This window comes from Alligator mississippiensis, chromosome 14, assembly GCF_030867095.1.
Source record: "Alligator mississippiensis isolate rAllMis1 chromosome 14, rAllMis1, whole genome shotgun sequence".
Taxonomy (NCBI): domain Eukaryota; kingdom Metazoa; phylum Chordata; order Crocodylia; family Alligatoridae; genus Alligator; species Alligator mississippiensis.
In genome coordinates, this window is record NC_081837.1 from 29,082,789 (window position 1) to 29,110,775 (window position 27,987).

General features: G+C 68.3%; 37 non-coding genes across 37 annotated transcripts; all 37 read right to left on the reverse strand.

Annotated features, from left to right (window-relative positions):
* Nucleotides 1-192: 192 nt before the first annotated feature.
* LOC132245094 (U1 spliceosomal RNA) lies at nucleotides 193-356 on the reverse strand. Its single transcript, XR_009456926.1, has one exon. It is a non-coding gene; the product is annotated as a U1 spliceosomal RNA (small nuclear RNA).
* Nucleotides 357-932: 576 nt separating this feature from the next.
* Nucleotides 933-1,096, reverse strand: LOC132245095 (U1 spliceosomal RNA). Its single transcript, XR_009456927.1, has one exon. It is a non-coding gene; the product is annotated as a U1 spliceosomal RNA (small nuclear RNA).
* Nucleotides 1,097-1,729: 633 nt separating this feature from the next.
* On the reverse strand, nucleotides 1,730-1,893 carry LOC132245096 (U1 spliceosomal RNA). Its single transcript, XR_009456928.1, has one exon. It is a non-coding gene; the product is annotated as a U1 spliceosomal RNA (small nuclear RNA).
* A 567-nt stretch (nucleotides 1,894-2,460) lies between these two features.
* LOC132245097 (U1 spliceosomal RNA) lies at nucleotides 2,461-2,624 on the reverse strand. Its single transcript, XR_009456929.1, has one exon. It is a non-coding gene; the product is annotated as a U1 spliceosomal RNA (small nuclear RNA).
* A 621-nt stretch (nucleotides 2,625-3,245) lies between these two features.
* Nucleotides 3,246-3,409, reverse strand: LOC132245174 (U1 spliceosomal RNA). The gene has a single exon (XR_009457006.1). It is a non-coding gene; the product is annotated as a U1 spliceosomal RNA (small nuclear RNA).
* Nucleotides 3,410-4,033: 624 nt separating this feature from the next.
* On the reverse strand, nucleotides 4,034-4,197 carry LOC132245098 (U1 spliceosomal RNA). Its single transcript, XR_009456930.1, has one exon. It is a non-coding gene; the product is annotated as a U1 spliceosomal RNA (small nuclear RNA).
* Nucleotides 4,198-4,824: 627 nt separating this feature from the next.
* On the reverse strand, nucleotides 4,825-4,988 carry LOC132245099 (U1 spliceosomal RNA). Its single transcript, XR_009456931.1, has one exon. It is a non-coding gene; the product is annotated as a U1 spliceosomal RNA (small nuclear RNA).
* Nucleotides 4,989-5,555: 567 nt separating this feature from the next.
* Nucleotides 5,556-5,719, reverse strand: LOC132245100 (U1 spliceosomal RNA). Its single transcript, XR_009456932.1, has one exon. It is a non-coding gene; the product is annotated as a U1 spliceosomal RNA (small nuclear RNA).
* Nucleotides 5,720-6,331: 612 nt separating this feature from the next.
* On the reverse strand, nucleotides 6,332-6,495 carry LOC132245210 (U1 spliceosomal RNA). The gene has a single exon (XR_009457042.1). It is a non-coding gene; the product is annotated as a U1 spliceosomal RNA (small nuclear RNA).
* Nucleotides 6,496-7,071: 576 nt separating this feature from the next.
* Nucleotides 7,072-7,235, reverse strand: LOC132245101 (U1 spliceosomal RNA). Its single transcript, XR_009456933.1, has one exon. It is a non-coding gene; the product is annotated as a U1 spliceosomal RNA (small nuclear RNA).
* A 576-nt stretch (nucleotides 7,236-7,811) lies between these two features.
* Nucleotides 7,812-7,975, reverse strand: LOC132245102 (U1 spliceosomal RNA). Its single transcript, XR_009456934.1, has one exon. It is a non-coding gene; the product is annotated as a U1 spliceosomal RNA (small nuclear RNA).
* A 621-nt stretch (nucleotides 7,976-8,596) lies between these two features.
* LOC132245103 (U1 spliceosomal RNA) lies at nucleotides 8,597-8,760 on the reverse strand. The gene has a single exon (XR_009456935.1). It is a non-coding gene; the product is annotated as a U1 spliceosomal RNA (small nuclear RNA).
* A 573-nt stretch (nucleotides 8,761-9,333) lies between these two features.
* On the reverse strand, nucleotides 9,334-9,497 carry LOC132245105 (U1 spliceosomal RNA). Its single transcript, XR_009456937.1, has one exon. It is a non-coding gene; the product is annotated as a U1 spliceosomal RNA (small nuclear RNA).
* A 576-nt stretch (nucleotides 9,498-10,073) lies between these two features.
* Nucleotides 10,074-10,237, reverse strand: LOC132245106 (U1 spliceosomal RNA). Its single transcript, XR_009456938.1, has one exon. It is a non-coding gene; the product is annotated as a U1 spliceosomal RNA (small nuclear RNA).
* Nucleotides 10,238-10,870: 633 nt separating this feature from the next.
* LOC132245107 (U1 spliceosomal RNA) lies at nucleotides 10,871-11,034 on the reverse strand. The gene has a single exon (XR_009456939.1). It is a non-coding gene; the product is annotated as a U1 spliceosomal RNA (small nuclear RNA).
* A 567-nt stretch (nucleotides 11,035-11,601) lies between these two features.
* Nucleotides 11,602-11,765, reverse strand: LOC132245108 (U1 spliceosomal RNA). The gene has a single exon (XR_009456940.1). It is a non-coding gene; the product is annotated as a U1 spliceosomal RNA (small nuclear RNA).
* A 633-nt stretch (nucleotides 11,766-12,398) lies between these two features.
* LOC132245196 (U1 spliceosomal RNA) lies at nucleotides 12,399-12,562 on the reverse strand. The gene has a single exon (XR_009457028.1). It is a non-coding gene; the product is annotated as a U1 spliceosomal RNA (small nuclear RNA).
* Nucleotides 12,563-13,129: 567 nt separating this feature from the next.
* LOC132245109 (U1 spliceosomal RNA) lies at nucleotides 13,130-13,293 on the reverse strand. The gene has a single exon (XR_009456941.1). It is a non-coding gene; the product is annotated as a U1 spliceosomal RNA (small nuclear RNA).
* A 624-nt stretch (nucleotides 13,294-13,917) lies between these two features.
* Nucleotides 13,918-14,081, reverse strand: LOC132245110 (U1 spliceosomal RNA). Its single transcript, XR_009456942.1, has one exon. It is a non-coding gene; the product is annotated as a U1 spliceosomal RNA (small nuclear RNA).
* Nucleotides 14,082-14,657: 576 nt separating this feature from the next.
* Nucleotides 14,658-14,821, reverse strand: LOC132245111 (U1 spliceosomal RNA). The gene has a single exon (XR_009456943.1). It is a non-coding gene; the product is annotated as a U1 spliceosomal RNA (small nuclear RNA).
* A 621-nt stretch (nucleotides 14,822-15,442) lies between these two features.
* LOC132245112 (U1 spliceosomal RNA) lies at nucleotides 15,443-15,606 on the reverse strand. The gene has a single exon (XR_009456944.1). It is a non-coding gene; the product is annotated as a U1 spliceosomal RNA (small nuclear RNA).
* Nucleotides 15,607-16,179: 573 nt separating this feature from the next.
* Nucleotides 16,180-16,343, reverse strand: LOC132245113 (U1 spliceosomal RNA). The gene has a single exon (XR_009456945.1). It is a non-coding gene; the product is annotated as a U1 spliceosomal RNA (small nuclear RNA).
* A 615-nt stretch (nucleotides 16,344-16,958) lies between these two features.
* Nucleotides 16,959-17,122, reverse strand: LOC132245114 (U1 spliceosomal RNA). Its single transcript, XR_009456946.1, has one exon. It is a non-coding gene; the product is annotated as a U1 spliceosomal RNA (small nuclear RNA).
* A 576-nt stretch (nucleotides 17,123-17,698) lies between these two features.
* On the reverse strand, nucleotides 17,699-17,862 carry LOC132245218 (U1 spliceosomal RNA). The gene has a single exon (XR_009457048.1). It is a non-coding gene; the product is annotated as a U1 spliceosomal RNA (small nuclear RNA).
* A 621-nt stretch (nucleotides 17,863-18,483) lies between these two features.
* On the reverse strand, nucleotides 18,484-18,647 carry LOC132245186 (U1 spliceosomal RNA). Its single transcript, XR_009457018.1, has one exon. It is a non-coding gene; the product is annotated as a U1 spliceosomal RNA (small nuclear RNA).
* A 573-nt stretch (nucleotides 18,648-19,220) lies between these two features.
* LOC132245116 (U1 spliceosomal RNA) lies at nucleotides 19,221-19,384 on the reverse strand. The gene has a single exon (XR_009456948.1). It is a non-coding gene; the product is annotated as a U1 spliceosomal RNA (small nuclear RNA).
* Nucleotides 19,385-19,999: 615 nt separating this feature from the next.
* On the reverse strand, nucleotides 20,000-20,163 carry LOC132245201 (U1 spliceosomal RNA). Its single transcript, XR_009457033.1, has one exon. It is a non-coding gene; the product is annotated as a U1 spliceosomal RNA (small nuclear RNA).
* A 573-nt stretch (nucleotides 20,164-20,736) lies between these two features.
* Nucleotides 20,737-20,900, reverse strand: LOC132245117 (U1 spliceosomal RNA). Its single transcript, XR_009456949.1, has one exon. It is a non-coding gene; the product is annotated as a U1 spliceosomal RNA (small nuclear RNA).
* Nucleotides 20,901-21,521: 621 nt separating this feature from the next.
* Nucleotides 21,522-21,685, reverse strand: LOC132245118 (U1 spliceosomal RNA). Its single transcript, XR_009456950.1, has one exon. It is a non-coding gene; the product is annotated as a U1 spliceosomal RNA (small nuclear RNA).
* Nucleotides 21,686-22,306: 621 nt separating this feature from the next.
* On the reverse strand, nucleotides 22,307-22,470 carry LOC132245187 (U1 spliceosomal RNA). The gene has a single exon (XR_009457019.1). It is a non-coding gene; the product is annotated as a U1 spliceosomal RNA (small nuclear RNA).
* A 573-nt stretch (nucleotides 22,471-23,043) lies between these two features.
* LOC132245119 (U1 spliceosomal RNA) lies at nucleotides 23,044-23,207 on the reverse strand. Its single transcript, XR_009456951.1, has one exon. It is a non-coding gene; the product is annotated as a U1 spliceosomal RNA (small nuclear RNA).
* Nucleotides 23,208-23,828: 621 nt separating this feature from the next.
* Nucleotides 23,829-23,992, reverse strand: LOC132245120 (U1 spliceosomal RNA). The gene has a single exon (XR_009456952.1). It is a non-coding gene; the product is annotated as a U1 spliceosomal RNA (small nuclear RNA).
* Nucleotides 23,993-24,565: 573 nt separating this feature from the next.
* Nucleotides 24,566-24,729, reverse strand: LOC132245121 (U1 spliceosomal RNA). The gene has a single exon (XR_009456953.1). It is a non-coding gene; the product is annotated as a U1 spliceosomal RNA (small nuclear RNA).
* Nucleotides 24,730-25,368: 639 nt separating this feature from the next.
* LOC132245175 (U1 spliceosomal RNA) lies at nucleotides 25,369-25,532 on the reverse strand. The gene has a single exon (XR_009457007.1). It is a non-coding gene; the product is annotated as a U1 spliceosomal RNA (small nuclear RNA).
* Nucleotides 25,533-26,105: 573 nt separating this feature from the next.
* Nucleotides 26,106-26,269, reverse strand: LOC132245122 (U1 spliceosomal RNA). Its single transcript, XR_009456954.1, has one exon. It is a non-coding gene; the product is annotated as a U1 spliceosomal RNA (small nuclear RNA).
* Nucleotides 26,270-26,884: 615 nt separating this feature from the next.
* On the reverse strand, nucleotides 26,885-27,048 carry LOC132245188 (U1 spliceosomal RNA). Its single transcript, XR_009457020.1, has one exon. It is a non-coding gene; the product is annotated as a U1 spliceosomal RNA (small nuclear RNA).
* Nucleotides 27,049-27,621: 573 nt separating this feature from the next.
* On the reverse strand, nucleotides 27,622-27,785 carry LOC132245123 (U1 spliceosomal RNA). Its single transcript, XR_009456955.1, has one exon. It is a non-coding gene; the product is annotated as a U1 spliceosomal RNA (small nuclear RNA).
* Nucleotides 27,786-27,987: the final 202 nt, after the last annotated feature.

A 27,987-nucleotide genomic window follows, 5' to 3' on the forward strand; every position in this document is an offset into this window, starting at 1 on the left:
GCGGGTGCTCAGCTTGCAGGCCACCTTTCCCCGACCCTACCTTCTGAGGAGGCGGCGGCGGCGGCGACGACGACGTCCGACGAAAGCTGTATCCTGCTCTGTGCCGTACCACATGCCAAGAGCCAGTCTCTGCAAGGCCGGGGCCGGTCCCACCCTCCACTGCTGCTTTTAGCACCGCGCAAGCAAGGCAGGCGGGGGAAAGCGCGCACGCAGTCCCCCACTACCACAAATTATGCAGTCGAGTTTCCCGCATTTGGGGAAATCGCAGGGGTCAGCATGCCCGGAGTGCAAGGGGCAGGCCTCGCCCTGGGTAGCCCGCCTACGTGGTCACGGTGCTTCCCCTGCCAGGTAAGTATGCCCAGCTAGGCCCTGGCACAGGGTCCCTCCCAGCCCTGCGCCCCTCCGCAGGCCTGGCGAGCACAGCCAAGCCCTCCGCTCCCTTCCCTTCACGCTCGCCCGCAACCCCCTTCCCCACCACGCTGCATCCCCCAGAGCCCTGCCTCCCCTGGCCAGTCGCCTGCGTCCTCCCCGTCCCTGGCCCTGCAACAGGCAGGCAGAGACCACAAATGCCCCAGGGCCACAGCTCGGCGGGCGGGCCACGAACGTCATCCTCCTCGTCATCGTCACGGTTGTCTTTGTGGGCGGCCTGGGCCTGGGCCTGGGCCTGGGCCTGGCCCTTGCCCGCCAGCCAACCGCCCCCTGGTGGTAGCTCCAAAGGCCTCCAAGGAGCCCGGCGGGCAGGTGCTCAGCTTGCAGGCCACCTTTCCCCGATTCTACCTTCTGAGGAGGCGGCGGCGGCGGCGACGACGACGACGTCCGACGAAAGCTGTATCCTGCCCTGTGCCGTACCACATGCCAAGAGCCAGTCTCTGCAAGGCCGGGGCCGGTCCCACCCTCCACTGCTGCTTTTAGCACCGCGCAAGCAAGGCAGGCGGGGGAAAGCGCGCACGCAGTCCCCCACTACCACAAATTATGCAGTCGAGTTTCCCGCATTTGGGGAAATCGCAGGGGTCAGCATGCCCGGAGTGCAAGGGGCAGGCCTCGCCCTGGGTAGCCCGCCTACGTGGTCACGGTGCTTCCCCTGCCAGGTAAGTATGCCCATCTAGGCCCTGGCACAGGGTCCCTCCCAGCCCTGCGCCCCTCCGCAGGCCTGGCGAGCACAGCCAAGCCCTCCGCTCCCTTCCCTTCACGCTCGCCCGCAACCCCCTTCCCCACCACGCTGCATCCCCCAGAGCCCTGCCTCCCCTGGCCAGTCGCCTGCGTCCTCCCCGTCCCTGGCCCTGCAACAGGCAGGCAGAGACCACAAATGCCCCAGGGCCACAGCTCGGCGGGCGGGCCACGAACGTCATCCTCCTCGTCATCGTCACGGTTGTCTTTGTCGGCGGCCTGGGCCTGGGCCTGGGCCTGGGCCTGGGCCTGGGCCTGGGCCTGGTCTTGGTCTTGGTCTTGGGCCTGGGCCTGGGCCTGGGCCTGGCCCTTGCCAGTCAGCCAGCCGCCCCCTGGTGGCAGCTGCAAAGGCCTCCAAGGAGCCCGGCGGGCGGGTGCTCAGCTTGCAGGCCACCTTTCCCCGACCCTACCTTCTGAGGAGGCGGCGGCGGCGGCCACGACGACGTCCGACGAAAGCTGTATCCTGCTCTGTGCCGTACCACATGCCAAAAGCCAGTCTCTGCAAGGCCGGGGCCGGTCCCACCCTCCACTGCTGCTTTTAGCACCGCGCAAGCAAGGCAGGCGGGGGAAAGCGCGCACGCAGTCCCCCACTACCACAAATTATGCAGTCGAGTTTCCCGCATTTGGGGAAATCGCAGGGGTCAGCATGCCCGGAGTGCAAGGGGCAGGCCTCGCCCTGGGTAGCCCGCCTACGTGGTCACGGTGCTTCCCCTGCCAGGTAAGTATGCCCAGCTAGGCCCTGGCACAGGGTCCCTCCCAGCCCTGCGCCCCTCCGCAGGCCTGGCGAGCACAGCCAAGCCCTCCGCTCCCTTCCCTTCACGCTCGCCCGCAACCCCCTTCCCCACCACGCTGCATCCCCCAGAGCCCTGCCTCCCCTGGCCAGTCGCCTGCGTCCTCCCCGTCCCTGGCCCTGCAACAGGCAGGCAGAGACCACAAATGCCCCAGGGCCACAGCTCGGTGGGCGGGCCACGAACGTCATCCTCCTCATCATCGTCACGGTTGTCTTTGTGGGCGGCCTGGGCCTGGGCCTGGGCCTGGCCCTTGCCCGCCAGCCAACCGCCCCCTGGTGGTAGCTCCAAAGGCCTCCAAGGAGCCCGGCGGGCAGGTGCTCAGCTTGCAGGCCACCTTTCCCCGACCCTACCTTCTGAGGAGGCGGCGGCGGCAGCGACGACGACGTCCGACGAAAGCTGTATCCTGCCCTGTGCCGTGCCACATGCCAAGAGCCAGTCTCTGCAACGCCGGGGCCGGTCCCACCCTCCACTGCTGCTTTTAGCACCGCGCAAGCAAGGCAGGCGGGGGAAAGCGCGCACGCAGTCCCCCACTACCACAAATTATGCAGTCGAGTTTCCCGCATTTGGGGAAATCGCAGGGGTCAGCATGCCCGGAGTGCAAGGGGCAGGCCTCGCCCTGGGTAGCCCGCCTACGTGGTCACGGTGCTTCCCCTGCCAGGTAAGTATGCCCAGCTAGGCCCTGGCACAGGGTCCCTCCCAGCCCTGCGCCCCTCCGCAGGCCTGGCGAGCACAGCCAAGCCCTCCGCTCCCTTCCCTTCACGCTCGCCCGCAACCCCCTTCCCCACCACGCTGCATCCCCCAGAGCCCTGCCTCCCCTGGCCAGTCGCCTGCGTCCTCCCCGTCCCTGGCCCTGCAACAGGCAGGCAGAGACCACAAATGCCCCAGGGCCACAGCTCGGCGGGCGGGCCACGAACGTCATCCTCCTCGTCATCGTCACGGTTGTCTTTGTCGGCGGCCTGGGCCTGGGCCTGGGCCTGGGCCTGGGCCTGGTCTTGGTCTTGGTCTTGGGCCTGGGCCTGGGCCTGGGCCTGGCCCTTGCCAGTCAGCCAGCCGCCCCCTGGTGGCAGCTGCAAAGGCCTCCAAGGAGCCCGGCGGGCGGGTGCTCAGCTTGCAGGCCACCTTTCCCCGACCCTACCTTCTGAGGAGGCGGCGGCGGCAGCGACGACGACGTCCGACGAAAGCTGTATCCTGCCCTGTGCCGTACCACATGCCAAGAGCCAGTCTCTGCAAGGCCGGGGCCGGTCCCACCCTCCACTGCTGCTTTTAGCACCGCGCAAGCAAGGCAGGCAGGGGAAAGCGCGCACGCAGTCCCCCACTACCACAAATTATGCAGTCGAGTTTCCCGCATTTGGGGAAATCGCAGGGGTCAGCATGCCCGGAGTGCAAGGGGCAGGCCTCGCCCTGGGTAGCCCGCCTACGTGGTCACGGTGCTTCCCCTGCCAGGTAAGTATGCCCAGCTAGGCCCTGGCACAGGGTCCCTCCCAGCCCTGCGCCCCTCCGCAGGCCTGGCGAGCACAGCCAAGCCCTCCGCTCCCTTCCCTTCACGCTCGCCCGCAACCCCCTTCCCCACCACGCTGCATCCCCCAGAGCCCTGCCTCCCCTGGCCAGTCGCCTGCGTCCTCCCCGTCCCTGGCCCTGCAACAGGCAGGCAGAGACCACAAATGCCCCAGGGCCACAGCTCGGCGGGCGGGCCACGAACGTCATCCTCCTCGTCATCGTCACGGTTGTCTTTGTCGGCGGCCTGGGCCTGGGCCTGGGCCTGGGCCTGGTCTTGGTCTTGGTCTTGGGCCTGGGCCTGGGCCTGGGCCTGGGCCTGGCCCTTGCCAGTCAGCCAGCCGCCCCCTGGTGGCAGCTGCAAAGGCCTCCAAGGAGCCCGGCGGGCGGGTGCTCAGCTTGCAGGCCACCTTTCCCCGACCCTACCTTCTGAGGAGGCGGCGGCGGCGGCGACGACGACGACGTCCGACCAAAGCTGTATCCTGCCCTGTGCCGTACCACATGCCAAGAGCCAGTCTCTGCAACTCCGGGGCCGGTCCCACCCTCCACTGCTGCTTTTAGCACCGCGCAAGCAAGGCAGGCGGGGGAAAGCGCGCACGCAGTCCCCCACTACCACAAATTATGCAGTCGAGTTTCCCGCATTTGGGGAAATCGCAGGGGTCAGCATGCCCGGAGTGCAAGGGGCAGGCCTCGCCCTGGGTAGCCCGCCTACGTGGTCACGGTGCTTCCCCTGCCAGGTAAGTATGCCCAGCTAGGCCCTGGCACAGGGTCCCTCCCAGCCCTGCGCCCCTCCGCAGGCCTGGCGAGCACAGCCAAGCCCTCCGCTCCCTTCCCTTCACGCTCGCCCGCAACCCCCTTCCCCACCACGCTGCATCCCCCAGAGCCCTGCCTCCCCTGGCCAGTCGCCTGCGTCCTCCCCGTCCCTGGCCCTGCAACAGGCAGGCAGAGACCACAAATGCCCCAGGGCCACAGCTCGGCGGGCGGGCCACGAACGTCATCCTCCTCGTCATCGTCACGGTTGTCTTTGTCGGCGGCCTGGGCCTGGGCCTGGGCCTGGGCCTGGTCTTGGTCTTGGTCTTGGTCTTGGGCCTGGGCCTGGGCCTGGGCCTGGGCCTGGCCCTTGCCAGTCAGCCAGCCGCCCCCTGGTGGCAGCTGCAAAGGCCTCCAAGGAGCCCGGCGGGCGGGTGCTCAGCTTGCAGGCCAACTTTCCCCGACCCTGACTTCTGAGGAGGCAGCGGCGGCGGCGACGACGACGTCCGACGAAAGCTGTATCCTGCTCTGTGCCGTACCACATGCCAAGAGCCAGTCTCTGCAAGGCCGGGGCCGGTCCCACCCTCCACTGCTGCTTTTAGCACCGCGCAAGCAAGGCAGGCGGGGGAAAGCGCGCACGCAGTCCCCCACTACCACAAATTATGCAGTCGAGTTTCCCGCATTTGGGGAAATCGCAGGGGTCAGCATGCCCGGAGTGCAAGGGGCAGGCCTCGCCCTGGGTAGCCCGCCTACGTGGTCACGGTGCTTCCCCTGCCAGGTAAGTATGCCCAGCTAGGCCCTGGCACAGGGTCCCTCCCAGCCCTGCGCCCCTCCGCAGGCCTGGCGAGCACAGCCAAGCCCTCCGCTCCCTTCCCTTCACGCTCGCCCGCAACCCCCTTCCCCACCACGCTGCATCCCCCAGAGCCCTGCCTCCCCTGGCCAGTCGCCTGCGTCCTCCCCGTCCCTGGCCCTGCAACAGGCAGGCAGAGACCACAAATGCCCCAGGGCCACAGCTCGGTGGGCGGGCCACGAACGTCATCCTCCTCATCATCGTCACGGTTGTCTTTGTGGGCGGCCTGGGCCTGGGCCTGGGCCTGGCCCTTGCCCGCCAGCCAACCGCCCCCTGGTGGTAGCTCCAAAGGCCTCCAAGGAGCCCGGCGGGCGGGTGCTCAGCTTGCAGGCCACCTTTCCCCGACCCTACCTTCTGAGGAGGCGGCGGCGGCAGCGACGACGACGTCCGACGAAAGCTGTATCCTGCCCTGTGCCGTACCACATGCCAAGAGCCAGTCTCTGCAACGCCGGGGCCGGTCCCACCCTCCACTGCTGCTTTTAGCACCGCGCAAGCAAGGCAGGCGGGGGAAAGCGCGCACGCAGTCCCCCACTACCACAAATTATGCAGTCGAGTTTCCCGCATTTGGGGAAATCGCAGGGGTCAGCATGCCCGGAGTGCAAGGGGCAGGCCTCGCCCTGGGTAGCCCGCCTACGTGGTCACGGTGCTTCCCCTGCCAGGTAAGTATGCCCAGCTAGGCCCTGGCACAGGGTCCCTCCCAGCCCTGCGCCCCTCCGCAGGCCTGGCGAGCACAGCCAAGCCCTCCGCTCCCTTCCCTTCACGCTCGCCCGCAACCCCCTTCCCCACCACGCTGCATCCCCCAGAGCCCTGCCTCCCCTGGCCAGTCGCCTGCGTCCTCCCCGTCCCTGGCCCTGCAACAGGCAGGCAGAGACCACAAATGCCACAGGGCCACAGCTCGGCGGGCGGGCCACGAACGTCATCCTCCTCGTCATCGTCACGGTTGTCTTTGTCGGCGGCCTGGGCCTGGGCCTGGGCCTGGGCCTGGTCTTGGTCTTGGTCTTGGTCTTTGGCCTGGGCCTGGGCCTGGGCCTTGCCAGTCAGCCAGCCGCCCCCTGGTGGCAGCTGCAAAGGCCTCCAAGGAGCCCGGAGGGCGGGTGCTCAGCTTGCAGGCCACCTTTCCCCAACCCTACCTTCTGAGGAGGCGGCGGCGGCGGCGACGACGTCCGACGAAAGCTGTATCCTGCTCTGTGCCGTACCACATGCCAAGAGCCAGTCTCTGCAAGGCCGGGGCCGGTCCCACCCTCCACTGCTGCTTTTAGCACCGCGCAAGCAAGGCAGGCGGGGGAAAGCGCGCACGCAGTCCCCCACTACCACAAATTATGCAGTCGAGTTTCCCGCATTTGGGGAAATCGCAGGGGTCAGCATGCCCGGAGTGCAAGGGGCAGGCCTCGCCCTGGGTAGCCCGGCTACGTGGTCACGGTGCTTCCCCTGCCAGGTAAGTATGCCCAGCTAGGCCCTGGCACAGGGTCCCTCCCAGCCCTGCGCCCCTCCGCAGGCCTGGCGAGCACAGCCAAGCCCTCCGCTCCCTTCCCTTCACGCTCGCCCGCAACCCCCTTCCCCACCACGCTGCATCCCCCAGAGCCCTGCCTCCCCTGGCCAGTCGCCTGCGTCCTCCCCGTCCCTGGCCCTGCAACAGGCAGGCAGAGACCACAAATGCCCCAGGGCCACAGCTCGGCGGGCGGGCCACGAACGTCATCCTCCTCGTCATCGTCACGGTTGTCTTTGTGGGCGGCCTGGGCCTGGGCCTGGGCCTGGGCCTGGCCCTTGCCCGCCAGCCAACCGCCCCCTGGTGGTAGCTCCAAAGGCCTCCAAGGAGCCCGGCGGGCAGGTGCTCAGCTTGCAGGCCACCTTTCCCCGATTCTACCTTCTGAGGAGGCGGCGGCGGCGGCGACGACGACGACGTCCGACGAAAGCTGTATCCTGCCCTGTGCCGTACCACATGCCAAGAGCCAGTCTCTGCAACGCCGGGGCCGGTCCCACCCTCCACTGCTGCTTTTAGCACCGCGCAAGCAAGGCAGGCGGGGGAAAGCGCGCACGCAGTCCCCCACTACCACAAATTATGCAGTCGAGTTTCCCGCATTTGGGGAAATCGCAGGGGTCAGCATGCCCGGAGTGCAAGGGGCAGGCCTCGCCCTGGGTAGCCCGCCTACGTGGTCACGGTGCTTCCCCTGCCAGGTAAGTATGCCCAGCTAGGCCCTGGCACAGGGTCCCTCCCAGCCCTGCGCCCCTCCGCAGGCCTGGCGAGCACAGCCAAGCCCTCCGCTCCCTTCCCTTCACGCTCGCCCGCAACCCCCTTCCCCACCACGCTGCATCCCCCAGAGCCCTGCCTCCCCTGGCCAGTCGCCTGCGTCCTCCCCGTCCCTGGCCCTGCAACAGGCAGGCAGAGACCACAAATGCCCCAGGGCCACAGCTCGGCGGGCGGGCCACGAACGTCATCCTCCTCGTCATCGTCACGGTTGTCTTTGTGGGCGGCCTGGGCCTGGGCCTGGGCCTGGGCCTGGCCCTTGCCCGCCAGCCAACCGCCCCCTGGTGGTAGCTCCAAAGGCCTCCAAGGAGCCCGGCGGGCAGGTGCTCAGCTTGCAGGCCACCTTTCCCCGATTCTACCTTCTGAGGAGGCGGCGGCGGCGGCGACGACGACGACGTCCGACGAAAGCTGTATCCTGCCCTGTGCCGTACCACATGCCAAGAGCCAGTCTCTGCAACGCCGGGGCCGGTCCCACCCTCCACTGCTGCTTTTAGCACCGCGCAAGCAAGGCAGGCGGGGGAAAGCGCGCACGCAGTCCCCCACTACCACAAATTATGCAGTCGAGTTTCCCGCATTTGGGGAAATCGCAGGGGTCAGCATGCCCGGAGTGCAAGGGGCAGGCCTCGCCCTGGGTAGCCCGCCTACGTGGTCACGGTGCTTCCCCTGCCAGGTAAGTATGCCCATCTAGGCCCTGGCACAGGGTCCCTCCCAGCCCTGCGCCCCTCCGCAGGCCTGGCGAGCACAGCCAAGCCCTCCGCTCCCTTCCCTTCACGCTCGCCCGCAACCCCCTTCCCCACCACGCTGCATCCCCCAGAGCCCTGCCTCCCCTGGCCAGTCGCCTGCGTCCTCCCCGTCCCTGGCCCTGCAACAGGCAGGCAGAGACCACAAATGCCCCAGGGCCACAGCTCGGCGGGCGGGCCACGAACGTCATCCTCCTCGTCATCGTCACGGTTGTCTTTGTCGGCGGCCTGGGCCTGGGCCTGGGCCTGGGCCTGGGCCTGGTCTTGGTCTTGGTCTTGGGCCTGGGCCTGGGCCTGGGCCTGGCCCTTGCCAGTCAGCCAGCCGCCCCCTGGTGGCAGCTGCAAAGGCCTCCAAGGAGCCCGGCGGGCGGGTGCTCAGCTTGCAGGCCACCTTTCCCCGACCCTACCTTCTGAGGAGGCGGCGGCGGCGGCGACGACGACGTCCGACGAAAGCTGTATCCTGCTCTGTGCCGTACCACATGCCAAAAGCCAGTCTCTGCAAGGCCGGGGCCGGTCCCACCCTCCACTGCTGCTTTTAGCACCGCGCAAGCAAGGCAGGCGGGGGAAAGCGCGCACGCAGTCCCCCACTACCACAAATTATGCAGTCGAGTTTCCCGCATTTGGGGAAATCGCAGGGGTCAGCATGCCCGGAGTGCAAGGGGCAGGCCTCGCCCTGGGTAGCCCGCCTACGTGGTCACGGTGCTTCCCCTGCCAGGTAAGTATGCCCAGCTAGGCCCTGGCACAGGGTCCCTCCCAGCCCTGCGCCCCTCCGCAGGCCTGGCGAGCACAGCCAAGCCCTCCGCTCCCTTCCCTTCACGCTCGCCCGCAACCCCCTTCCCCACCACGCTGCATCCCCCAGAGCCCTGCCTCCCCTGGCTAGTCGCCTGCGTCCTCCCCGTCCCTGGCCCTGCAACAGGCAGGCAGAGACCACAAATGCCCCAGGGCCACAGCTCGGCGGGCGGGCCACGAACGTCATCCTCCTCGTCATCGTCAAGGTTGTCTTTGTGGGCGGCCTGGGCCTGGGCCTGGGCCTGGGCCTGGCCCTTGCCCGCCAGCCAACCGCCCCCTGGTGGTAGCTCCAAAGGCCTCCAAGGAGCCCGGCGGGCGGGTGCTCAGCTTGCAGGCCACCTTTCCCCGACCCTACCTTCTGAGGAGGCGGCGGCGGCGGCGACGACGACGTCCGACGAAAGCTGTATCCTGCTCTGTGCCGTACCACATGCCAAGAGCCAGTCTCTGCAAGGCCGGGGCCGGTCCCACCCTCCACTGCTGCTTTTAGCACCGCGCAAGCAAGGCAGGCGGGGGAAAGCGCGCACGCAGTCCCCCACTACCACAAATTATGCAGTCGAGTTTCCCGCATTTGGGGAAATCGCAGGGGTCAGCATGCCCGGAGTGCAAGGGGCAGGCCTCGCCCTGGGTAGCCCGCCTACGTGGTCACGGTGCTTCCCCTGCCAGGTAAGTATGCCCAGCTAGGCCCTGGCACAGGGTCCCTCCCAGCCCTGCGCCCCTCCGCAGGCCTGGCGAGCACAGCCAAGCCCTCCGCTCCCTTCCCTTCACGCTCGCCCGCAACCCCCTTCCCCACCACGCTGCATCCCCCAGAGCCCTGCCTCCCCTGGCCAGTCGCCTGCGTCCTCCCCGTCCCTGGCCCTGCAACAGGCAGGCAGAGACCACAAATGCCCCAGGGCCACAGCTCGGCGGGCGGGCCACGAACGTCATCCTCCTCGTCATCGTCACGGTTGTCTTTGTGGGCGGCCTGGGCCTGGGCCTGGGCCTGGGCCTGGCCCTTGCCCGCCAGCCAACCGCCCCCTGGTGGTAGCTCCAAAGGCCTCCAAGGAGCCCGGCGGGCAGGTGCTCAGCTTGCAGGCCACCTTTCCCCGATTCTACCTTCTGAGGAGGCGGCGGCGGCGGCGACGACGACGACGTCCGACGAAAGCTGTATCCTGCCCTGTGCCGTACCACATGCCAAGAGCCAGTCTCTGCAACGCCGGGGCCGGTCCCACCCTCCACTGCTGCTTTTAGCACCGCGCAAGCAAGGCAGGCGGGGGAAAGCGCGCACGCAGTCCCCCACTACCACAAATTATGCAGTCGAGTTTCCCGCATTTGGGGAAATCGCAGGGGTCAGCATGCCCGGAGTGCAAGGGGCAGGCCTCGCCCTGGGTAGCCCGCCTACGTGGTCACGGTGCTTCCCCTGCCAGGTAAGTATGCCCATCTAGGCCCTGGCACAGGGTCCCTCCCAGCCCTGCGCCCCTCCGCAGGCCTGGCGAGCACAGCCAAGCCCTCCGCTCCCTTCCCTTCACGCTCGCCCGCAACCCCCTTCCCCACCACGCTGCATCCCCCAGAGCCCTGCCTCCCCTGGCCAGTCGCCTGCGTCCTCCCCGTCCCTGGCCCTGCAACAGGCAGGCAGAGACCACAAATGCCCCAGGGCCACAGCTCGGCGGGCGGGCCACGAACGTCATCCTCCTCGTCATCGTCACGGTTGTCTTTGTCGGCGGCCTGGGCCTGGGCCTGGGCCTGGGCCTGGGCCTGGGCCTGGGCCTGGTCTTGGTCTTGGTCTTGGGCCTGGGCCTGGGCCTGGGCCTGGCCCTTGCCAGTCAGCCAGCCGCCCCCTGGTGGCAGCTGCAAAGGCCTCCAAGGAGCCCGGCGGGTGGGTGCTCAGCTTGCAGGCCACCTTTCCCCGACCCTACCTTCTGAGGAGGCGGCGGCGGCGGCCACGACGACGTCCGACGAAAGCTGTATCCTGCTCTGTGCCGTACCACATGCCAAAAGCCAGTCTCTGCAAGGCCGGGGCCGGTCCCACCCTCCACTGCTGCTTTTAGCACCGCGCAAGCAAGGCAGGCGGGGGAAAGCGCGCACGCAGTCCCCCACTACCACAAATTATGCAGTCGAGTTTCCCGCATTTGGGGAAATCGCAGGGGTCAGCATGCCCGGAGTGCAAGGGGCAGGCCTCGCCCTGGGTAGCCCGCCTACGTGGTCACGGTGCTTCCCCTGCCAGGTAAGTATGCCCAGCTAGGCCCTGGCACAGGGTCCCTCCCAGCCCTGCGCCCCTCCGCAGGCCTGGCGAGCACAGCCAAGCCCTCCGCTCCCTTCCCTTCACGCTCGCCCGCAACCCCCTTCCCCACCACGCTGCATCCCCCAGAGCCCTGCCTCCCCTGGCCAGTCGCCTGCGTCCTCCCCGTCCCTGGCCCTGCAACAGGCAGGCAGAGACCACAAATGCCCCAGGGCCACAGCTCGGTGGGCGGGCCACGAACGTCATCCTCCTCATCATCGTCACGGTTGTCTTTGTGGGCGGCCTGGGCCTGGGCCTGGGCCTGGCCCTTGCCCGCCAGCCAACCGCCCCCTGGTGGTAGCTCCAAAGGCCTCCAAGGAGCCCGGCGGGCAGGTGCTCAGCTTGCAGGCCACCTTTCCCCGACCCTACCTTCTGAGGAGGCGGCGGCGGCAGCGACGACGACGTCCGACGAAAGCTGTATCCTGCCCTGTGCCGTGCCACATGCCAAGAGCCAGTCTCTGCAACGCCGGGGCCGGTCCCACCCTCCACTGCTGCTTTTAGCACCGCGCAAGCAAGGCAGGCGGGGGAAAGCGCGCACGCAGTCCCCCACTACCACAAATTATGCAGTCGAGTTTCCCGCATTTGGGGAAATCGCAGGGGTCAGCATGCCCGGAGTGCAAGGGGCAGGCCTCGCCCTGGGTAGCCCGCCTACGTGGTCACGGTGCTTCCCCTGCCAGGTAAGTATGCCCAGCTAGGCCCTGGCACAGGGTCCCTCCCAGCCCTGCGCCCCTCCGCAGGCCTGGCGAGCACAGCCAAGCCCTCCGCTCCCTTCCCTTCACGCTCGCCCGCAACCCCCTTCCCCACCACGCTGCATCCCCCAGAGCCCTGCCTCCCCTGGCCAGTCGCCTGCGTCCTCCCCGTCCCTGGCCCTGCAACAGGCAGGCAGAGACCACAAATGCCCCAGGGCCACAGCTCGGCGGGCGGGCCACGAACGTCATCCTCCTCGTCATCGTCACGGTTGTCTTTGTCGGCGGCCTGGGCCTGGGCCTGGGCCTGGGCCTGGGCCTGGGCCTGGGCCTGGTCTTGGTCTTGGTCTTGGGCCTGGGCCTGGGCCTGGGCCTGGCCCTTGCCAGTCAGCCAGCCGCCCCCTGGTGGCAGCTGCAAAGGCCTCCAAGGAGCCCGGCGGGCGGGTGCTCAGCTTGCAGGCCACCTTTCCCCGACCCTACCTTCTGAGGAGGCGGCGGCGGCGGCGACGACGACGTCCGACGAAAGCTGTATCCTGCTCTGTGCCGTACCACATGCCAAGAGCCAGTCTCTGCAAGGCCGGGGCCGGTCCCACCCTCCACTGCTGCTTTTAGCACCGCGCAAGCAAGGCAGGCGGGGGAAAGCGCGCACGCAGTCCCCCACTACCACAAATTATGCAGTCGAGTTTCCCGCATTTGGGGAAATCGCAGGGGTCAGCATGCCCGGAGTGCAAGGGGCAGGCCTCGCCCTGGGTAGCCCGCCTACGTGGTCACGGTGCTTCCCCTGCCAAGTAAGTATGCCCAGCTAGGCCCTGGCACAGGGTCCCTCCCAGCCCTGCGCCCCTCCGCAGGCCTGGCGAGCACAGCCAAGCCCTCCGCTCCCTTCCCTTCACGCTCGCCCGCAACCCCCTTCCCCACCACGCTGCATCCCCCAGAGCCCTGCCTCCCCTGGCCAGTCGCCTGCGTCCTCCCCGTCCCTGGCCCTGCAACAGGCAGGCAGAGACCACAAATGCCCCAGGGCCACAGCTCGGTGGGCGGGCCACGAACGTCATCCTCCTCATCATCGTCACGGTTGTCTTTGTGGGCGGCCTGGGCCTGGGCCTGGGCCTGGCCCTTGCCCGCCAGCCAACCGCCCCCTGGTGGTAGCTCCAAAGGCCTCCAAGGAGCCCGGCGGGCAGGTGCTCAGCTTGCAGGCCACCTTTCCCCGACCCTACCTTCTGAGGAGGCGGCGGCGGCAGCGACGACGACGTCCGACGAAAGCTGTATCCTGCCCTGTGCCGTACCACATGCCAAGAGCCAGTCTCTGCAACGCCGGGGCCGGTCCCACCCTCCACTGCTGCTTTTAGCACCGCGCAAGCAAGGCAGGCGGGGGAAAGCGCGCACGCAGTCCCCCACTACCACAAATTATGCAGTCGAGTTTCCCGCATTTGGGGAAATCGCAGGGGTCAGCATGCCCGGAGTGCAAGGGGCAGGCCTCGCCCTGGGTAGCCCGCCTACGTGGTCACGGTGCTTCCCCTGCCAGGTAAGTATGCCCAGCTAGGCCCTGGCACAGGGTCCCTCCCAGCCCTGCGCCCCTCCGCAGGCCTGGCGAGCACAGCCAAGCCCTCCGCTCCCTTCCCTTCACGCTCGCCCGCAACCCCCTTCCCCACCACGCTGCATCCCCCAGAGCCCTGCCTCCCCTGGCCAGTCGCCTGCGTCCTCCCCGTCCCTGGCCCTGCAACAGGCAGGCAGAGACCACAAATGCCCCAGGGCCACAGCTCGGCGGGCGGGCCACGAACGTCATCCTCCTCGTCATCGTCACGGTTGTCTTTGTCGGCGGCCTGGGCCTGGGCCTGGGCCTGGGCCTGGTCTTGGTCTTGGTCTTGGTCTTTGGCCTGGGCCTGGGCCTGGGCCTGGGCCTGGCCCTTGCCAGTCAGCCAGCCGCCCCCTGGTGGCAGCTGCAAAGGCCTCCAAGGAGCCCGGAGGGCGGGTGCTCAGCTTGCAGGCCACCTTTCCCCAACCCTACCTTCTGAGGAGGCGGCGGCGGCGGCGACGACGTCCGACGAAAGCTGTATCCTGCTCTGTGCCGTACCACATGCCAAGAGCCAGTCTCTGCAAGGCCGGGGCCGGTCCCACCCTCCACTGCTGCTTTTAGCACCGCGCAAGCAAGGCAGGCGGGGGAAAGCGCGCACGCAGTCCCCCACTACCACAAATTATGCAGTCGAGTTTCCCGCATTTGGGGAAATCGCAGGGGTCAGCATGCCCGGAGTGCAAGGGGCAGGCCTCGCCCTGGGTAGCCCGCCTACGTGGTCACGGTGCTTCCCCTGCCAGGTAAGTATGCCCAGCTAGGCCCTGGCACAGGGTCCCTCCCAGCCCTGCGCCCCTCCGCAGGCCTGGCGAGCACAGCCAAGCCCTCCGCTCCCTTCCCTTCACGCTCGCCCGCAACCCCCTTCCCCACCACGCTGCATCCCCCAGAGCCCTGCCTCCCCTGGCCAGTCGCCTGCGTCCTCCCCGTCCCTGGCCCTGCAACAGGCAGGCAGAGACCACAAATGCCCCAGGGCCACAGCTCGGCGGGCGGGCCACGAACGTCATCCTCCTCGTCATCGTCACGGTTGTCTTTGTGGGCGGCCTGGGCCTGGGCCTGGGCCTGGGCCTGGCCCTTGCCCGCCAGCCAACCGCCCCCTGGTGGTAGCTCCAAAGGCCTCCAAGGAGCCCGGCGGGCAGGTGCTCAGCTTGCAGGCCACCTTTCCCCGATTCTACCTTCTGAGGAGGCGGCGGCGGCGGCGACGACGACGACGTCCGACGAAAGCTGTATCCTGCCCTGTGCCGTACCACATGCCAAGAGCCAGTCTCTGCAACGCCGGGGCCGGTCCCACCCTCCACTGCTGCTTTTAGCACCGCGCAAGCAAGGCAGGCGGGGGAAAGCGCGCACGCAGTCCCCCACTACCACAAATTATGCAGTCGAGTTTCCCGCATTTGGGGAAATCGCAGGGGTCAGCATGCCCGGAGTGCAAGGGGCAGGCCTCGCCCTGGGTAGCCCGCCTACGTGGTCACGGTGCTTCCCCTGCCAGGTAAGTATGCCCATCTAGGCCCTGGCACAGGGTCCCTCCCAGCCCTGCGCCCCTCCGCAGGCCTGGCGAGCACAGCCAAGCCCTCCGCTCCCTTCCCTTCACGCTCGCCCGCAACCCCCTTCCCCACCACGCTGCATCCCCCAGAGCCCTGCCTCCCCTGGCCAGTCGCCTGCGTCCTCCCCGTCCCTGGCCCTGCAACAGGCAGGCAGAGACCACAAATGCCCCAGGGCCACAGCTCGGCGGGCGGGCCACGAACGTCATCCTCCTCGTCATCGTCACGGTTGTCTTTGTCGGCGGCCTGGGCCTGGGCCTGGGCCTGGGCCTGGGCCTGGTCTTGGTCTTGGTCTTGGGCCTGGGCCTGGGCCTGGGCCTGGCCCTTGCCAGTCAGCCAGCCGCCCCCTGGTGGCAGCTGCAAAGGCCTCCAAGGAGCCCGGCGGGCGGGTGCTCAGCTTGCAGGCCACCTTTCCCCGACCCTACCTTCTGAGGAGGCGGCGGCGGCGGCGACGACGACGTCCGACGAAAGCTGTATCCTGCTCTGTGCCGTACCACATGCCAAAAGCCAGTCTCTGCAAGGCCGGGGCCGGTCCCACCCTCCACTGCTGCTTTTAGCACCGCGCAAGCAAGGCAGGCGGGGGAAAGCGCGCACGCAGTCCCCCACTACCACAAATTATGCAGTCGAGTTTCCCGCATTTGGGGAAATCGCAGGGGTCAGCATGCCCGGAGTGCAAGGGGCAGGCCTCGCCCTGGGTAGCCCGCCTACGTGGTCACGGTGCTTCCCCTGCCAGGTAAGTATGCCCAGCTAGGCCCTGGCACAGGGTCCCTCCCAGCCCTGCGCCCCTCCGCAGGCCTGGCGAGCACAGCCAAGCCCTCCGCTCCCTTCCCTTCACGCTCGCCCGCAACCCCCTTCCCCACCACGCTGCATCCCCCAGAGCCCTGCCTCCCCTGGCTAGTCGCCTGCGTCCTCCCCGTCCCTGGCCCTGCAACAGGCAGGCAGAGACCACAAATGCCCCAGGGCCACAGCTCGGCGGGCGGGCCACGAACGTCATCCTCCTCGTCATCGTCAAGGTTGTCTTTGTGGGCGGCCTGGGCCTGGGCCTGGGCCTGGGCCTGGCCCTTGCCCGCCAGCCAACCGCCCCCTGGTGGTAGCTCCAAAGGCCTCCAAGGAGCCCGGCGGGCGGGTGCTCAGCTTGCAGGCCACCTTTCCCCGACCCTACCTTCTGAGGAGGCGGCGGCGGCGGCGACGACGACGTCCGACGAAAGCTGTATCCTGCCCTGTGCCGTGCCACATGCCAAGAGCCAGTCTCTGCAAGGCCGGGGCCGGTCCCACCCTCCACTGCTGCTTTTAGCATCACGCAAGCAAGGCAGGCGGGGGAAAGCGCGCACGCAGTCCCCCACTACCACAAATTATGCAGTCGAGTTTCCCGCATTTGGGGAAATCGCAGGGGTCAGCATGCCCGGAGTGCAAGGGGCAGGCCTCGCCCTGGGTAGCCCGCCTACGTGGTCACGGTGCTTCCCCTGCCAGGTAAGTATGCCCATCTAGGCCCTGGCACAGGGTCCCTCCCAGCCCTGCGCCCCTCCGCAGGCCTGGCGAGCACAGCCAAGCCCTCCGCTCCCTTCCCTTCACGCTCGCCCGCAACCCCCTTCCCCACCACGCTGCATCCCCCAGAGCCCTGCCTCCCCTGGCCAGTCGCCTGCGTCCTCCCCGTCCCTGGCCCTGCAACAGGCAGGCAGAGACCACAAATGCCCCAGGGCCACAGCTCGGCGGGCGGGCCACGAACGTCATCCTCCTCGTCATCGTCACGGTTGTCTTTGTCGGCGGCCTGGGCCTGGGCCTGGGCCTGAGCCTGGGCCTGGTCTTGGTCTTGGTCTTGGGCCTGGGCCTGGGCCTGGCCCTTGCCAGTCAGCCAGCCACCCCCTGGTTGCAGCTGCAAAGGCCTCCAAGGAGCCCGGCGGGCGGGTGCTCAGCTTGCAGGCCACCTTTCCCCGACCCTACCTTCTGAGGAGGCGGCGGCGGCGGCGACGACGACGTCCGACGAAAGCTGTATCCTGCTCTGTGCCGTACCACATGCCAAGAGCCAGTCTCTGCAAGGCCGGGGCCGGTCCCACCCTCCACTGCTGCTTTTAGCACCGCGCAAGCAAGGCAGGCGGGGGAAAGCGCGCACGCAGTCCCCCACTACCACAAATTATGCAGTCGAGTTTCCCGCATTTGGGGAAATCGCAGGGGTCAGCATGCCCGGAGTGCAAGGGGCAGGCCTCGCCCTGGGTAGCCCGCCTACGTGGTCACGGTGCTTCCCCTGCCAGGTAAGTATGCCCAGCTAGGCCCTGGCACAGGGTCCCTCCCAGCCCTGCGCCCCTCCGCAGGCCTGGCGAGCACAGCCAAGCCCTCCGCTCCCTTCCCTTCACGCTCGCCCGCAACCCCCTTCCCCACCACGCTGCATCCCCCAGAGCCCTGCCTCCCCTGGCCAGTCGCCTGCGTCCTCCCCGTCCCTGGCCCTGCAACAGGCAGGCAGAGACCACAAATGCCCCAGGGCCACAGCTCGGCGGGCGGGCCACGAACGTCATCCTCCTCGTCATCGTCACGGTTGTCTTTGTGGGCGGCCTGGGCCTGGGCCTGGGCCTGGGCCTGGCCCTTGCCCGCCAGCCAACCGCCCCCTGGTGGTAGCTCCAAAGGCCTCCAAGGAGCCCGGCGGGCAGGTGCTCAGCTTGCAGGCCACCTTTCCCCGATTCTACCTTCTGAGGAGGCGGCGGCGGCGGCGACGACGACGACGTCCGACGAAAGCTGTATCCTGCCCTGTGCCGTGCCACATGCCAAGAGCCAGTCTCTGCAAGGCCGGGGCCGGTCCCACCCTCCACTGCTGCTTTTAGCATCACGCAAGCAAGGCAGGCGGGGGAAAGCGCGCACGCAGTCCCCCACTACCACAAATTATGCAGTCGAGTTTCCCGCATTTGGGGAAATTGCAGGGGTCAGCATGCCCGGAGTGCAAGGGGCAGGCCTCGCCCTGGGTAGCCCGCCTACGTGGTCACGGTGCTTCCCCTGCCAGGTAAGTATGCCCAGCTAGGCCCTGGCACAGGGTCCCTCCCAGCCCTGCGCCCCTCCGCAGGCCTGGCGAGCACAGCCAAGCCCTCCGCTCCCTTCCCTTCACGCTCGCCCGCAACCCCCTTCCCCACCACGCTGCATCCCCCAGAGCCCTGCCTCCCCTGGCCAGTCGCCTGCGTCCTCCCCGTCCCTGGCCCTGCAACAGGCAGGCAGAGACCACAAATGCCCCAGGGCCACAGCTCGGCGGGCGGGCCACGAACGTCATCCTCCTCGTCATCGTCACGGTTGTCTTTGTCGGCGGCCTGGGCCTGGGCCTGGGCCTGGGCCTGAGCCTGGGCCTGGTCTTGGTCTTGGTCTTGGGCCTGGGCCTGGGCCTGGGCCTGGCCCTTGCCAGTCAGCCAGCCACCCCCTGGTTGCAGCTGCAAAGGCCTCCAAGGAGCCCGGCGGGCGGGTGCTCAGCTTGCAGGCCACCTTTCCCCGACCCTACCTTCTGAGGAGGCGGCGGCGGCGGCGACGTCCGACGAAAGCTGTATCCTGCTCTGTGCCGTACCACATGCCAAGAGCCAGTCTCTGCAAGGCCGGGGCCGGTCCCACCCTCCACTGCTGCTTTTAGCACCGCGCAAGCAAGGCAGGCGGGGGAAAGCGCGCACGCAGTCCCCCACTACCACAAATTATGCAGTCGAGTTTCCCGCATTTGGGGAAATCGCAGGGGTCAGCATGCCCGGAGTGCAAGGGGCAGGCCTCGCCCTGGGTAGCCCGCCTACGTGGTCACGGTGCTTCCTCTGCCAGGTAAGTATGCCCAGCTAGGCCCTGGCACAGGGTCCCTCCCAGCCCTGCGCCCCTCCGCAGGCCTGGCGAGCACAGCCAAGCCCTCCGCTCCCTTCCCTTCACGCTCGCCCGCAACCCCCTTCCCCACCACGCTGCATCCCCCAGAGCCCTGCCTCCCCTGGCCAGTCGCCTGCGTCCTCCCCGTCCCTGGCCCTGCAACAGGCAGGCAGAGACCACAAATGCCCCAGGGCCACAGCTCGGCGGGCGGGCCACGAACGTCATCCTCCTCGTCATCGTCAAGGTTGTCTTTGTGGGCGGCCTGGGCCTGGGCCTGGGCCTGGGCCTGGCCCTTGCCCGCCAGCCAACCGCCCCCTGGTGGTAGCTCCAAAGGCCTCCAAGGAGCCCGGCGGGCGGGTGCTCAGCTTGCAGGCCACCTTTCCCCGACCCTACCTTCTGAGGAGGCGGCGGCGGCGGCGACGACGACGTCCGACGAAAGCTGTATCCTGCCCTGTGCCGTGCCACATGCCAAGAGCCAGTCTCTGCAAGGCCGGGGCCGGTCCCACCCTCCACTGCTGCTTTTAGCACCGCGCAAGCAAGGCAGGCGGGGGAAAGCGCGCACGCAGTCCCCCACTACCACAAATTATGCAGTCGAGTTTCCCGCATTTGGGGAAATCGCAGGGGTCAGCATGCCCGGAGTGCAAGGGGCAGGCCTCGCCCTGGGTAGCCCGCCTACGTGGTCACGGTGCTTCCCCTGCCAGGTAAGTATGCCCAGCTAGGCCCTGGCACAGGGTCCCTCCCAGCCCTGCGCCCCTCCGCAGGCCTGGCGAGCACAGCCAAGCCCTCCGCTCCCTTCCCTTCACGCTCGCCCGCAACCCCCTTCCCCACCACGCTGCATCCCCCAGAGCCCTGCCTCCCCTGGCCAGTCGCCTGCGTCCTCCCCGTCCCTGGCCCTGCAACAGGCAGGCAGAGACCACAAATGCCCCAGGGCCACAGCTCGGCGGGCGGGCCACGAACGTCATCCTCCTCGTCATCGTCACGGTTGTCTTTGTCGGCGGCCTGGGCCTGGGCCTGGGCCTGGGCCTGGGCCTGGTCTTGGTCTTGGGCCTGGGCCTGGGCCTGGGCCTGGCCCTTGCCAGTCAGCCAGCCGCCCCCTGGTGGCAGCTGCAAAGGCCTCCAAGGAGCCCGGCGGGCGGGTGCTCAGCTTGCAGGCCACCTTTCCCCGACCCTACCTTCTGAGGAGGCGGCGGCGGCGGCCACGACGACGTCCGACGAAAGCTGTATCCTGCTCTGTGCCGTACCACATGCCAAAAGCCAGTCTCTGCAAGGCCAGGGCCGGTCCCACCCTCCACTGCTGCTTTTAGCACCGCGCAAGCAAGGCAGGCGGGGGAAAGCGCGCACGCAGTCCCCCACTACCACAAATTATGCAGTCGAGTTTCCCGCATTTGGGGAAATCGCAGGGGTCAGCATGCCCGGAGTGCAAGGGGCAGGCCTCGCCCTGGGTAGCCCGCCTACGCGGTCACGGTGCTTCCCCTGCCAGGTAAGTATGCCCAGCTAGGCCCTGGCACAGGGTCCCTCCCAGCCCTGCGCCCCTCCGCAGGCCTGGCGAGCACAGCCAAGCCCTCCGCTCCCTTCCCTTCACGCTCGCCCGCAACCCCCTTCCCCACCACGCTGCATCCCCCAGAGCCCTGCCTCCCCTGGCTAGTCGCCTGCGTCCTCCCCGTCCCTGGCCCTGCAACAGGCAGGCAGAGACCACAAATGCCCCAGGGCCACAGCTCGGCGGGCGGGCCACGAACGTCATCCTCCTCGTCATCGTCAAGGTTGTCTTTGTGGGCGGCCTGGGCCTGGGCCTGGGCCTGGGCCTGGCCCTTGCCCGCCAGCCAACCGCCCCCTGGTGGTAGCTCCAAAGGCCTCCAAGGAGCCCGGCGGGCGGGTGCTCAGCTTGCAGGCCACCTTTCCCCGACCCTACCTTCTGAGGAGGCGGCGGCGGCGGCGACGACGACGTCCGACGAAAGCTGTATCCTGCCCTGTGCCGTGCCACATGCCAAGAGCCAGTCTCTGCAAGGCCGGGGCCGGTCCCACCCTCCACTGCTGCTTTTAGCATCGCGCAAGCAAGGCAGGCGGGGGAAAGCGCGCACGCAGTCCCCCACTACCACAAATTATGCAGTCGAGTTTCCCGCATTTGGGGAAATCGCAGGGGTCAGCATGCCCGGAGTGCAAGGGGCAGGCCTCGCCCTGGGTAGCCCGCCTACGTGGTCACGGTGCTTCCCCTGCCAGGTAAGTATGCCCAGCTAGGCCCTGGCACAGGGTCCCTCCCAGCCCTGCGCCCCTCCGCAGGCCTGGCGAGCACAGCCAAGCCCTCCGCTCCCTTCCCTTCACGCTCGCCCGCAACCCCCTTCCCCACCACGCTGCATCCCCCAGAGCCCTGCCTCCCCTGGCCAGTCGCCTGCGTCCTCCCCGTCCCTGGCCCTGCAACAGGCAGGCAGAGACCACAAATGCCCCAGGGCCACAGCTCGGCGGGCGGGCCACGAACGTCATCCTCCTCGTCATCGTCACGGTTGTCTTTGTCGGCGGCCTGGGCCTGGGCCTGGGCCTGGGCCTGGGCCTGGTCTTGGTCTTGGTCTTGGGCCTGGGCCTGGGCCTGGGCCTGGCCCTTGCCAGTCAGCCAGCCGCCCCCTGGTGGCAGCTGCAAAGGCCTCCAAGGAGCCCGGCGGGCGGGTGCTCAGCTTGCAGGCCACCTTTCCCCGACCCTACCTTCTGAGGAGGCGGCGGCGGCGGCGACGACGACGTCCGACGAAAGCTGTATCCTGCTCTGTGCCGTACCACATGCCAAAAGCCAGTCTCTGCAAGGCCAGGGCCGGTCCCACCCTCCACTGCTGCTTTTAGCACCGCGCAAGCAAGGCAGGCGGGGGAAAGCGCGCACGCAGTCCCCCACTACCACAAATTATGCAGTCGAGTTTCCCGCATTTGGGGAAATCGCAGGGGTCAGCATGCCCGGAGTGCAAGGGGCAGGCCTCGCCCTGGGTAGCCCGCCTACGTGGTCACGGTGCTTCCCCTGCCAGGTAAGTATGCCCAGCTAGGCCCTGGCACAGGGTCCCTCCCAGCCCTGCGCCCCTCCGCAGGCCTGGCGAGCACAGCCAAGCCCTCCGCTCCCTTCCCTTCACGCTCGCCCGCAACCCCCTTCCCCACCACGCTGCATCCCCCAGAGCCCTGCCTCCCCTGGCCAGTCGCCTGCGTCCTCCCCGTCCCTGGCCCTGCAACAGGCAGGCAGAGACCACAAATGCCCCAGGGCCACAGCTCGGCGGGCGGGCCATGAACGTCATCCTCCTCGTCATCGTCACGGTTGTCTTTGTCGGCGGCCTGGGCCTGGGCCTGGGCCTGGGCCTGGGCCTGGTCTTGGTCTTGGTCTTGGGCCTGGGCCTGGGCCTGGGCCTGGCCCTTGCCAGTCAGCCAGCCGCCCCCTGGTGGCAGCTGCAAAGGCCTCCAAGGAGCCCGGCGGGCGGGTGCTCAGCTTGCAGGCCACCTTTCCCCGACCCTACCTTCTGAGGAGGCGGCGGCGGCGGCCACGACGACGTCCGACCAAAGCTGTATCCTGCTCTGTGCCGTACCACATGCCAAGAGCCAGTCTCTGCAAGGCCGGGGCCGGTCCCACCCTCCACTGCTGCTTTTAGCACCGCGCAAGCAAGGCAGGCGGGGGAAAGCGCGCACGCAGTCCCCCACTACCACAAATTATGCAGTCGAGTTTCCCGCATTTGGGGAAATCGCAGGGGTCAGCATGCCCGGAGTGCAAGGGGCAGGCCTCGCCCTGGGTAGCCCGCCTACGTGGTCACGGTGCTTCCTCTGCCAGGTAAGTATGCCCAGCTAGGCCCTGGCACAGGGTCCCTCCCAGCCCTGCGCCCCTCCGCAGGCCTGGCGAGCACAGCCAAGCCCTCCGCTCCCTTCCCTTCACGCTCGCCCGCAACCCCCTTCCCCACCACGCTGCATCCCCCAGAGCCCTGCCTCCCCTGGCCAGTCGCCTGCGTCCTCCCCGTCCCTGGCCCTGCAACAGGCAGGCAGAGACCACAAATGCCCCAGGGCCACAGCTCGGCGGGCGGGCCACGAACGTCATCCTCCTCGTCATCGTCAAGGTTGTCTTTGTGGGCGGCCTGGGCCTGGGCCTGGGCCTGGGCCTGGCCCTTGCCCGCCAGCCAACCGCCCCCTGGTGGTAGCTCCAAAGGCCTCCAAGGAGCCCGGCGGGCGGGTGCTCAGCTTGCAGGCCACCTTTCCCCGACCCTACCTTCTGAGGAGGCGGCGGCGGCGGCGACGACGACGTCCGACGAAAGCTGTATCCTGCCCTGTGCCGTGCCACATGCCAAGAGCCAGTCTCTGCAAGGCCGGGGCCGGTCCCACCCTCCACTGCTGCTTTTAGCACCGCGCAAGCAAGGCAGGCGGGGGAAAGCGCGCACGCAGTCCCCCACTACCACAAATTATGCAGTCGAGTTTCCCGCATTTGGGGAAATCGCAGGGGTCAGCATGCCCGGAGTGCAAGGGGCAGGCCTCGCCCTGGGTAGCCCGCCTACGTGGTCACGGTGCTTCCCCTGCCAGGTAAGTATGCCCAGCTAGGCCCTGGCACAGGGTCCCTCCCAGCCCTGCGCCCCTCCGCAGGCCTGGCGAGCACAGCCAAGCCCTCCGCTCCCTTCCCTTCACGCTCGCCCGCAACCCCCTTCCCCACCACGCTGCATCCCCCAGAGCCCTGCCTCCCCTGGCCAGTCGCCTGCGTCCTCCCCGTCCCTGGCCCTGCAACAGGCAGGCAGAGACCACAAATGCCCCAGGGCCACAGCTCGGCGGGCGGGCCACGAACGTCATCCTCCTCGTCATCGTCACGGTTGTCTTTGTCGGCGGCCTGGGCCTGGGCCTGGGCCTGGGCCTGGTCTTGGTCTTGGTCTTGGTCTTGGGCCTGGGCCTGGGCCTGGGCCTGGCCCTTGCCAGTCAGCCAGCCGCCCCCTGGTGGCAGCTGCAAAGGCCTCCAAGGAGCCCGGCGGGCGGGTGCTCAGCTTGCAGGCCACCTTTCCCCGACCCTACCTTCTGAGGAGGCGGCGGCGGCGGCGACGACGACGTCCGACGAAAGCTGTATCCTGCTCTGTGCCGTACCACATGCCAAAAGCCAGTCTCTGCAAGGCCGGGGCCGGTCCCACCCTCCACTGCTGCTTTTAGCACCGCGCAAGCAAGGCAGGCGGGGGAAAGCGCGCACGCAGTCCCCCACTACCACAAATTATGCAGTCGAGTTTCCCGCATTTGGGGAAATCGCAGGGGTCAGCATGCCCGGAGTGCAAGGGGCAGGCCTCGCCCTGGGTAGCCCGCCTACGTGGTCACGGTGCTTCCCCTGCCAGGTAAGTATGCCCAGCTAGGCCCTGGCACAGGGTCCCTCCCAGCCCTGCGCCCCTCCGCAGGCCTGGCGAGCACAGCCAAGCCCTCCGCTCCCTTCCCTTCACGCTCGCCCGCAACCCCCTTCCCCACCACGCTGCATCCCCCAGAGCCCTGCCTCCCCTGGCTAGTCGCCTGCGTCCTCCCCGTCCCTGGCCCTGCAACAGGCAGGCAGAGACCACAAATGCCCCAGGGCCACAGCTCGGCGGGCGGGCCACGAACGTCATCCTCCTCGTCATCGTCAAGGTTGTCTTTGTGGGCGGCCTGGGCCTGGGCCTGGGCCTGGGCCTGGCCCTTGCCCGCCAGCCAACCGCCCCCTGGTGGTAGCTCCAAAGGCCTCCAAGGAGCCCGGCGGGCGGGTGCTCAGCTTGCAGGCCACCTTTCCCCGACCCTACCTTCTGAGGAGGCGGCGGCGGCGGCGACGACGACGTCCGACGAAAGCTGTATCCTGCCCTGTGCCGTGCCACATGCCAAGAGCCAGTCTCTGCAAGGCCGGGGCCGGTCCCACCCTCCACTGCTGCTTTTAGCATCGCGCAAGCAAGGCAGGCGGGGGAAAGCGCGCACGCAGTCCCCCACTACCACAAATTATGCAGTCGAGTTTCCCGCATTTGGGGAAATCGCAGGGGTCAGCATGCCCGGAGTGCAAGGGGCAGGCCTCGCCCTGGGTAGCCCGCCTACGTGGTCACGGTGCTTCCCCTGCCAGGTAAGTATGCCCATCTAGGCCCTGGCACAGGGTCCCTCCCAGCCCTGCGCCCCTCCGCAGGCCTGGCGAGCACAGCCAAGCCCTCCGCTCCCTTCCCTTCACGCTCGCCCGCAACCCCCTTCCCCACCACGCTGCATCCCCCAGAGCCCTGCCTCCCCTGGCCAGTCGCCTGCGTCCTCCCCGTCCCTGGCCCTGCAACAGGCAGGCAGAGACCACAAATGCCCCAGGGCCACAGCTCGGCGGGCGGGCCACGAACGTCATCCTCCTCGTCATCGTCACGGTTGTCTTTGTCGGCGGCCTGGGCCTGGGCCTGGGCCTGGGCCTGGGCCTGGGCCTGGGCCTGGGCCTGGTCTTGGTCTTGGTCTTGGGCCTGGGCCTGGGCCTGGGCCTGGCCCTTGCCAGTCAGCCAGCCGCCCCCTGGTGGCAGCTGCAAAGGCCTCCAAGGAGCCCGGCGGGCGGGTGCTCAGCTTGCAGGCCACCTTTCCCCGACCCTACCTTCTGAGGAGGCGGCGGCGGCGGCGACGACGACGTCCGACGAAAGCTGTATCCTGCTCTGTGCCGTACCACATGCCAAAAGCCAGTCTCTGCAAGGCCGGGGCCGGTCCCACCCTCCACTGCTGCTTTTAGCACCGCGCAAGCAAGGCAGGCGGGGGAAAGCGCGCACGCAGTCCCCCACTACCACAAATTATGCAGTCGAGTTTCCCGCATTTGGGGAAATCGCAGGGGTCAGCATGCCCGGAGTGCAAGGGGCAGGCCTCGCCCTGGGTAACCCGCCTACGTGGTCACGGTGCTTCCCCTGCCAGGTAAGTATGCCCAGCTAGGCCCTGGCACAGGGTCCCTCCCAGCCCTGCGCCCCTCCGCAGGCCTGGCGAGCACAGCCAAGCCCTCCGCTCCCTTCCCTTCACGCTCGCCCGCAACCCCCTTCCCCACCACGCTGCATCCCCCAGAGCCCTGCCTCCCCTGGCTAGTCGCCTGCGTCCTCCCCGTCCCTGGCCCTGCAACAGGCAGGCAGAGACCACAAATGCCCCAGGGCCACAGCTCGGCGGGCGGGCCACGAACGTCATCCTCCTCGTCATCGTCAAGGTTGTCTTTGTGGGCGGCCTGGGCCTGGGCCTGGGCCTGGGCCTGGCCCTTGCCCGCCAGCCAACCGCCCCCTGGTGGTAGCTCCAAAGGCCTCCAAGGAGCCCGGCGGGCGGGTGCTCAGCTTGCAGGCCACCTTTCCCCGACCCTACCTTCTGAGGAGGCGGCGGCGGCGGCGACGACGACGTCCGACGAAAGCTGTATCCTGCCCTGTGCCGTGCCACATGCCAAGAGCCAGTCTCTGCAAGGCCGGGGCCGGTCCCACCCTCCACTGCTGCTTTTAGCATCACGCAAGCAAGGCAGGCGGGGGAAAGCGCGCACGCAGTCCCCCACTACCACAAATTATGCAGTCGAGTTTCCCGCATTTGGGGAAATCGCAGGGGTCAGCATGCCCGGAGTGCAAGGGGCAGGCCTCGCCCTGGGTAGCCCGCCTACGTGGTCACGGTGCTTCCCCTGCCAGGTAAGTATGCCCAGCTAGGCCCTGGCACAGGGTCCCTCCCAGCCCTGCGCCCCTCCGCAGGCCTGGCGAGCACAGCCAAGCCCTCCGCTCCCTTCCCTTCACGCTCGCCCGCAACCCCCTTCCCCACCACGCTGCATCCCCCAGAGCCCTGCCTCCCCTGGCCAGTCGCCTGCGTCCTCCCCGTCCCTGGCCCTGCAACAGGCAGGCAGAGACCACAAATGCCCCAGGGCCACAGCTCGGCGGGCGGGCCACGAACGTCATCCTCCTCGTCATCGTCACGGTTGTCTTTGTCGGCGGCCTGGGCCTGGGCCTGGGCCTGAGCCTGGGCCTGGTCTTGGTCTTGGGCCTGGGCCTGGGCCTGGGCCTGGCCCTTGCCAGTCAGCCAGCCACCCCCTGGTGGCAGCTGCAAAGGCCTCCAAGGAGCCCGGCGGGCGGGTGCTCAGCTTGCAGGCCACCTTTCCCCGACCCTACCTTCTGAGGAGGCGGCGGCGGCGGCGACGACGACGTCCGACGAAAGCTGTATCCTGCTCTGTGCCGTACCACATGCCAAGAGCCAGTCTCTGCAAGGCCGGGGCCGGTCCCACCCTCCACTGCTGCTTTTAGCACCGCGCAAGCAAGGCAGGCGGGGGAAAGCGCGCACGCAGTCCCCCACTACCACAAATTATGCAGTCGAGTTTCCCGCATTTGGGGAAATCGCAGGGGTCAGCATGCCCGGAGTGCAAGGGGCAGGCCTCGCCCTGGGTAGCCCGCCTACGTGGTCACGGTGCTTCCTCTGCCAGGTAAGTATGCCCAGCTAGGCCCTGGCACAGGGTCCCTCCCAGCCCTGCGCCCCTCCGCAGGCCTGGCGAGCACAGCCAAGCCCTCCGCTCCCTTCCCTTCACGCTCGCCCGCAACCCCCTTCCCCACCACGCTGCATCCCCCAGAGCCCTGCCTCCCCTGGCCAGTCGCCTGCGTCCTCCCCGTCCCTGGCCCTGCAACAGGCAGGCAGAGACCACAAATGCCCCAGGGCCACAGCTCGGCGGGCGGGCCACGAACGTCATCCTCCTCGTCATCGTCAAGGTTGTCTTTGTGGGCGGCCTGGGCCTGGGCCTGGGCCTGGGCCTGGCCCTTGCCCGCCAGCCAACCGCCCCCTGGTGGTAGCTCCAAAGGCCTCCAAGGAGCCCGGCGGGCGGGTGCTCAGCTTGCAGGCCACCTTTCCCCGACCCTACCTTCTGAGGAGGCGGCGGCGGCGGCGACGACGACGTCCGACGAAAGCTGTATCCTGCCCTGTGCCGTGCCACATGCCAAGAGCCAGTCTCTGCAAGGCCGGGGCCGGTCCCACCCTCCACTGCTGCTTTTAGCATCGCGCAAGCAAGGCAGGCGGGGGAAAGCGCGCACGCAGTCCCCCACTACCACAAATTATGCAGTCGAGTTTCCCGCATTTGGGGAAATCGCAGGGGTCAGCATGCCCGGAGTGCAAGGGGCAGGCCTCGCCCTGGGTAGCCCGCCTACGTGGTCACGGTGCTTCCCCTGCCAGGTAAGTATGCCCAGCTAGGCCCTGGCACAGGGTCCCTCCCAGCCCTGCGCCCCTCCGCAGGCCTGGCGAGCACAGCCAAGCCCTCCGCTCCCTTCCCTTCACGCTCGCCCGCAACCCCCTTCCCCACCACGCTGCATCCCCCAGAGCCCTGCCTCCCCTGGCCAGTCGCCTGCGTCCTCCCCGTCCCTGGCCCTGCAACAGGCAGGCAGA